The sequence below is a fragment of the Kogia breviceps genome, chromosome 8 (genome assembly GCF_026419965.1).
Source record: "Kogia breviceps isolate mKogBre1 chromosome 8, mKogBre1 haplotype 1, whole genome shotgun sequence".
Classification (NCBI taxonomy): Eukaryota; Metazoa; Chordata; class Mammalia; order Artiodactyla; family Physeteridae; genus Kogia; species Kogia breviceps.
This window is the reverse complement of record NC_081317.1, coordinates 105,312,246-105,320,809: the sequence shown is the minus strand read 5'-3', so window position 1 is coordinate 105,320,809 and position 8,564 is coordinate 105,312,246.

The window sequence follows — 8,564 nt, the reverse complement described above, 5'->3', positions numbered from 1 at the left end:
GCTGTAAGATATACTCTAATATTTCAGTGACTTAGCACATAGTAATCCAAGGAAGTTGTTTCTGATCAACTGCCCTTCCTTTGGGTTAGTCATTCAGAGATCCAGTTTCTTTCCACCTTGTAGCTCTGTTATCCTTTAGGGCCTCGGAGAGTGGCCCTCTGAGGAGCAAAGAGAAGGTAAAGAAGGTCCGTTTACTTCTTAACCACATTAGCCTAGAGGTGACATGCATCACATCCACTCATAGCACATAATAAAGAACTAATAACATGGAGACTTTCTGGGTGTTGCAGAAGAAGAGAAATTGGGCTTGATAAACAGCTAGCCCACCTATGCCACATTTTATTTTTGAGTTACTTAAAAATATCTTCTATTCCCCACATACCTTCCTTTATATACTTTCAGATATCTAACATTTTTACAACTAGAATAAATTTTTAAAAATTTAACCAGAAATTATAGTTGATAATGAGACTCATGGACAAAGAGGAAGATCTAAAGACAAATATGTTGGTGTTAGGGAAATTCTGATGCATCAAAATATTACAGCATGACTTTGGCTCAATAAGGCAGGCTGGGAGAGACTTTCAAGATGGCAGAGGAGTAAGACGTGGATATCACCTTCCTCCCCACAAATACATCAGAAATACATCTACATGTGGAACAACTCCTACAGAACACCTACTGAACACTGGCAGAAGACCTCAGACTTCACAAAAGGCAAGAAACTCCCCATGTACCTGGGTAGTGCAAAAGAAAAAAGATAAAACAGCAACAAAAGAATAGGGCTGGGACCTGCATCACTGGAAGGGAGCTGTGAAGGAGAAAAAGTTTCCACACACTAGGAAGCCCTTTCACTATCAGAGACAGGGGGTGGGCTGGTGGGGGAAGCTTCGGAGCCACGGAGGAGAGTGCAGTAACAGGGGTGCAGAGGGCAAAGCAGAGAGATTCCTGCACAGAGGATCGGTGCCAACCAGCACTCACCAGCCCGAGAGACTTGTCTGCTGGGGTGGTTGGGGACTGGAAGCTGAGGCTCAGGCTTCAGAGGTCAGATCCCAGGGAGAGGACTGTGGTTGGCTGCGTGAACACAGCCTGAAGGGGTTTAGTGTGCCAGAGCTAGCTGGAAGGGAGTCTGTGAAAAAGTCTGGAACTGCCTAAGAGACAAGAGACCATTGTTTTGGGGTGTGCGAGGAGAGGGGATTCAGAGCTCCAACTAAAAGAACTCCAAGGGTGGGTGGGAGCCGTGGCTATTGGCGGCTGTGTGCATGCATACCTCTCCTCCTGGGAGCCAGTGCAGCCCACCACTGCCAGGGTCCCATGATCCAGAGAGAACTTCCCTGGGAGAACACACGGCATGCCTCAGGCTGTGGCAATGTCATGCTGGCCTCTGCCGCTGCAGGCTCGCCCCGCATTCCTTACACCTCTGTCTCCCTGGCCTGAGTGAGCCAGAGCCCCTTAGTTAGCTGCTACTTTAACATGGTCCTGTCTGAGTGAAGAACAGATGCCCTCAGGCAACCTACATGCAGAGAAGGGGCCAAATCCAAAGGTGAACCCCAGGAGTTGTGCAGAAAAGAAGAGAGAAGGAAATTTCTCCCAGCAGCCTCAGGAGCAGCAGATGAAATCTCCACAATCAACTTGATGTATCCTGCCCTGCAACTCTGGAAGACCTGAATAGACAGCGAATCATCCCAAAATTGAGGCAGTGGACTTTGGGAGACACTCTAGACTTGGGATTTGCTTTCTGCATCTAATTTCTTTCTGGTTTTATGTTTATCTTAGTTTAGTATTTAGATTTTATTATCATTGTTAGATTTGTTTAATGATTTGGTTGCTCTCTTCCTTTCCTTTTTAAAAAATATATAGATATATATATTTTTTTCATTTTTCTCTTTTTGTGAGTGTGTATGTGTAGGATTATTTTTGTGATTTTTCTCTGTATAGCTTTGCTTTTACAATTTGTCCTAGGGTTCTGTCTTTTATTTTTTTTTAGCATAGTTTTTAGTGCTTGTTATCATTGGTGGATTTGTTTTTTTGGTTTGGATGCTCTCTTCTTTCATTTTGTATTACTTAAATTTTTTTTAATTTTTAATAATTTTTTATTTTAATAACTATTTCTTTCTTTCTTTCTTTCTTCCTCTCTTTCTTTCTTTCTTCCTCTCTTTCTTTCTTTCTTCCTTCCTTTCTTTCTTTCTCTCTCTTCCTAGTCTTCTGAACTGTGTGGCTGACAGGGCCTTGGTGTTCTGGCAGGGTGTCAGGCCTGTGCCTCTGATGTGGGAGAGCCGAGTTCAGGACATTGGTTCACCACAGACCTCCAGGCTCCACGTAATATCAAATGGTGAAAGATCTCCCAGACATCTCCATCTCAACACTAAAACCCAGCTCCACTCAATGACCAGCAAGCTACAGTGCTGGACACCCTATGACAAACAACAAGCAGGACAGTAACACAAACCCACCCATTAGCAGATAGGCTGCCTTAAAACATAATAAGGTCACAGACACCCCAAAACACACCACGGACACAGTCCTGCCCAAGAGAAAGACAAAATCCAGACTCATCCACCAGAACAGGCACCAGTCCCCTCCACAAGTAAGCCACCACACCCACTGAACCAACCTTTGCCACTGGGAGCAGACACCAAAAACAATGGGAGCTACGAACTTGCAACCTGTGAAAAGGAGACCCCAAACACAGTACGTTAAGCAAAATGAGAAGACAGAGGAACACACAGCAGATGAAGGAGGAAGGTAAAAACCCATTAGACCAAACAAATGAAGAGGAAATAGGCAGTCCACCTGAAAAAGAATTCAGAGTAATGATAGTAAAGATGATCCAAAATCTTGGAAATAGAATGGAGAAAATACAAGAAACGTTTAACAAGGACCTAGAAGAACTAAAGAGCAAACAAACAATGATGAACAACACAATAAATGAAATAAAAAAATTCTCTAGAAGGAATCAATAGCAGAATAACTGAGGCAGAAGAACGGATAAGTGACCTGGAAGATAAAAGAGAGGAAATAACTACCGCAGAGCAGAAAAAGAAAAAATAATGAAAAGAATTGAGGACAGGCTCAGAGACCTCTGAGATAACATTAAATGCACCAACATTCGAATTATAGGAGTCCCAGAGAAGAGAAAAAGAAAGGGACTGCGAAAATATTTGAAGAGATGATAGTTGAAAACTTCCCTAATATGGGAAAGGAAATAGTCAATCAAGTTCAGGAAGAGCAGAGAGTCCCATACAAGATAAATCCAAGGAGAAACATGCCAAGACACATATTATTCAAACTATCAAAAATTAAATAAAGAGAAAAAGTATTAAAGGCAGCAAGGGAAAAACAACAAATAATGTACAAGGGAATCGCCATAAGGTTAACAGCTGATCTTTCAGCAGAAACTCTGCAAGCCAGAAGAGAGCAGCAGGATATATTTAAAGTGATGAAAGGGAAAAACCTACAACCAAGGTTACTCTGCCCAGAAAGGATCTCATTTAGATTTGACAGAGAAATTGAAACCTTTACAGACAAACAAAATCTAAGAGAATTTAGCACCACCAAAACAGCTTTACAACAAATGCTAAAGGAACTTCTTTAGGCAGGAAACACAAGAGAAGGAAAACACCTACAATAACAAACCTAAAACAATTAAGAAAATGGTAATAGGAACATACATATAGATAATTACCTTAAACGTAAATGGATTAAATGCTCCCATCAAAAGACATAGACCGGGGCTTCCCTGGTGGCGCAGTGGTTGAGAGTCCGCCTGCCGATGCAGGAGACACGGGTTCGTGCCCTGGTCCGGGAAGATCCCACATGCCGCGGAGCAACTGGGCCCGTGAGCCATGGCCGCTGAGCCTGCGCATCCGGAGCCTGTGCTCCGCAACGGGAGAGGCCACAACAGTGAGAAGCCCGCGTACCGCAAAAAAAAAAGACATAGACGGGCGGAAATATACAAAAACAAGACCCATATATATGCTGTCTACAAGAGACCCACTTCAGACCTAGGGACACATACAGACTGAAAGCAAGGAGTTGGAAAAAGACACTCTATGCAAACGGAAATCAAAAGAAAGCTGGAGTAGCAATTCTCATATCAGACAAAATAGATTTTAAAGTAAAGATTATTACAGGAGGCAAAGAAGGAAAATGCATAATGATCAAGGGATCAATCCAAGAAGATATAACAATTGTAAATATTTATGCACCCAACATAGGAGCACCTCAATACATAAGGCAAATGCTAACAGCCATAAAAGGGGAAATCGACAGTTACACAATCATAGTAGGGGACTTTAACACCCCACTTTCACCATGACAGATGATCCAAAATGAATATAAAGAAGGAAGCACAAGCTTTATGTGACACATTAAACAAGATGTACTTAATTGATATTTATAGGACATTCCATCGAAAACAACAGAATACACTTTCTTCTCAAGTGCTCATGAAACAATCTCCAGGATAGATCATATCTTGGGTCAGAAATCAAGCCTTGGTAAATTTAAGAAAACTGAAATCATATGAAGTACTTTTTCACACCACAACACTATGAGACTAGATATCAACTACAGGAAAAATTCTGTAAAAAATATAAACACATGGAGGCTAAACAATACGCAACTAAATAAGCAAGAGATCACTGAAGAAATTAAAGAGGAAATCAAAAAAATACCTAGAAATGGGATGACTCAAAACATTTGGGATGCAGCAAGAGCAGTTCAAAGAGGAAAGTGTATAGCAATACAATCCTACCTCGTGAAACAAGAAACATCTCAAATAAACAACCTAACCTTACACATAAAGCAATTAGAGAAGGAAGCACAAAAATCCCCCCAAAGGTAGCATAAGGAAAGAAATCATAAAGATCAGATCAGAAATAAATGAAAAAGAAATGGAGGAAACAATAGCAAAGATCAATAAAACTAAAAGCTGGTTCTTTGAGAAGATAAACAAAATTAATAAACCATTAGCCAGACTTATCAAGAAAAGAAGGGAGAATACTCATATCAATAGATTCAGTAATGAAAAAGGAGAAGTAACAACTGACACTGCAGAAATACAAAGGATCATGAGAGATTACTACAAGCAACTGTATGCCAACAAAATGGACAGCCTGGAAGAAATGGACAAATTCTTAGAAAAGAACAACCTTCTAGACTGAACCAGGATGAATTCTATCAAACATTTAGAGAAGAGCTAACACCTCTCCTTCTCAAAGTCTTCCAAAATATAGCAGAGGGAAGAACATTCTTAAACTCATTCTACGAGGCCATCATCACCCTGATACCACAACCAGACAAAGAAGTCACTAAGAAATAAAACTACAGGCCAATATCACTGATGGACATAGATGCAAAAATCCTCAACAAAATACTAGCAAACAGAACTCAACAGCACTTTAAAAGGATCATACACCATGATCAAGTGGGGTTTATCCCAGGAATGCAAGGATTCTTCAATATATGCAAATCAATCAATGTGATACACCATATTAATAACTTGAGAGAGAAAAAAACATATGATCATCTCAATAGATGCAGAAAAAGCTTTTGACACAATTGAACACCATTTATGATAAAAACCCACCAGAAAGCAGGCACAGAGGGAACTTCTCAACATGATAAAGGCCATGTATGACAAACCAACAGTAAACATAATTCTCAAAGGTGAAAAAATAAAATCATTTGCTCTAAGATTAGGAACAAGACAAGGTTGTCCACTCTTACCACTGTTATTCAACATAGGTTTGGAAGTTTTAGCCACAGCAATCAGAGAATAAAAAGAAATAAATGGAATCCAAATTGGAAAGAAGAAGTAAAGCTGTCACTCTTTGCAGATGACATGATACTATACATAGAGAATCCTAAAGATGCTACCAGAAAACTACTAGAGCTAATCAATGAATTTAGTAAAGTAGCAGGATGCAAAATCATTGCATAGAAATCTCTTGCATTCCTATACACTAATGATGAAAAATCTGAAAGAGAAATTAAGCAAACACTCCATTTGCTATTGCAACAAGAAGAATAAAATACCTAGGAATAAGCCTACTTAAGGAGACAAAAGACCTGTATGCAGAAAACTATAAAACACTGATAAAAGAAATTAAAGATTATACAAACAGATGGAGAGATATACCATGTTCTTGGATTAGAAGAATCAACATGGTGAAAATGAGGTTACTACCCAAAACAAGCTACAGATTCAATGCAACCCCTATCAAATTATCAATGACATTTTTCACAGAACTAGAACAAAAAATTTCAGAATTTGTGTGGAGACACAAAAGACCCTGAATAGCCAAAGCAATCTTGAGAAAGAAAAATGGAGCTGGAGGAATCAGGCTCCCTGACTTCAGACTATACTACAAAACTACAGTAATCAAGACCATATTGTAGTGGTATAACAACAGAAATATAGATCAATGGAACAGGATAGGAAGCCCAGAGATAAACCCATGCACATATGGTCACCTTATTTTTGGTAAATGAGGCAAGAATATACAATAGAGAAAAGACAGCCTCTTCAATAAGTGGTGCTGGGAAAAATGGACTGCCACATGTAAAAGAATGAACTTAGAACACTCCCTAACACCATACACAAAAATAAACTCAAAATGGATTAAACACCCAAATGTAAGACCAGACACTATAAAACTCTTAGAGGAAAACATAGGCAGAACACTCTATGACGTAAATCACCACAAGATCCTTTTTGACCCATCTCCTAGAGAAATAGAAATAACAACAAAAATAAACAAATGGAACCTAATGAAACTTAAAAGCTTTTGCACAACAAAGGAAACCATAAACAAGACTAAAAGACAACCCTCAGAGTGGGAGAAAATATTCGAAAACAAAGCAACTGACAAAGGATTAATCTCAAAACTATACAAGCAGCTCATGCAGCTCAATATCAAAAAAACCACAACCCACTCCTAAAAATGTGCAGAAGACCTAAATAGACATTTCTCCAAAGAAGATATACAGATTGCCAACAAACACATGAAAGGATGCTCAACATCACTAATCATTAGAGTAATGCAAATCAAAACTACAATGAGGTATCACTTCACATCAGTCAGAATGGCCATCATCAAAAAATCTACAAACAATAAATGCTGGAGAGGGTGTGGAGAAAAGGGAACACTCATGCACTGATGGTGGGCATGTAAATTGATACAGCCACTATGGAGAACAGTGTGGAGGTTCCTCAAAAAACTAAAAATAGAATTACCATATGACCCCCAATCCCACTACTGGACATATACCTTGAGAAAACCATAATTCAAAAAGAGTCATGTACCAAAATGTTCATTGCAGCTCTATTTACAATAGCCAGTACATGGAAGCAACCTAAGTGTCCATCGACAGATGAATGGATAAAGAAGATGTGGCACAAATATACAATGGAATATTACTCAGCCAAAAAGAAACGAAATTGAGTTATTTGTAGTGAGGTGGATGGACTTAGAGTCTGTCATACAGAGTGAAGTAAGTCAGAAAGAGAAAAACAAATACCATATGCTAACACATATATATGGAATCTAAAAAAAAAAAAAAAGAGTTTGAAGAACCTAGGGGCAGGACAGGAATAAAGAAGCACACATAGAGAATGGACTTGAGGACATGGGGAGTGGGAAGTGTAAGCTGCGACAAAGCGAGAGAGTGGCATGGACATATACACATTACCAAATGTAAAATAGATAGCTAGTGGAAAGCAGCCACATAGCACAGGGAGATCAGCTCAGTGCTTTGTGACCACCTAGAGGGGTGGGATAGGGAGGGTGGGAGGGAAACACAAGAGGGAAGAGATTTGGGGATATATGTGTATGTATAGCTGATTCACTGTGTTATAAAGCAGAAACTAACACAACATTGTAAAGCAATTGTACTCCAATAAAGATGTTTTAAAAAAAAAAATAAGGCAGCCTGACGACATATGTTTATATTCTCTTTTCTCAAAAGTCATTAACGTGATAGTAAAGAAAACAAACTAATCAATAAAAGGAAAGCAAAAAATAGTATTGCCCCTAACATAGGGTTTGGCGGTGGACCATTAGTAGAAAAGAAATTTTAGCAACTTTGTGCAAGATGGAAACAAGGTACAGAACAGATGGCCGATGAAGCAGAATGAAGGAAATTGGGTTCTAAAGTATCTGAGGCTGATGAGGTCAACTGAGGCGCAAGCAGTACTCCCCTGAAGAGCATCATTTTCACCCGAACACTTGTTAGAAATGTTAGCTCCCAGGCCCCACCCAGATCATCTGAATCAGAAACTCTGGGGATGCCAGTATGAATTGTGGCATTACTTAATGAAGACTTTTGCATTCTGCCCCCCACCAGCCACCTTCCTGGCCACTTCTAATGCGAAGCCTGGTTGGTGCAGTGGTTGAGAATCTGCCTGCCCATGCAGGGGACACAGGTTTGAGCCCTGGTCCAGGAAGATCCCACATGCCACAGAGCAACTAAGCCCGTGTGCCACAGCTACTAAGCCTGCACTCTAGAGCCCTGGAGCCAGAACTACTGAGCCCGCATGCCACAACTACTGAAGCCCACAC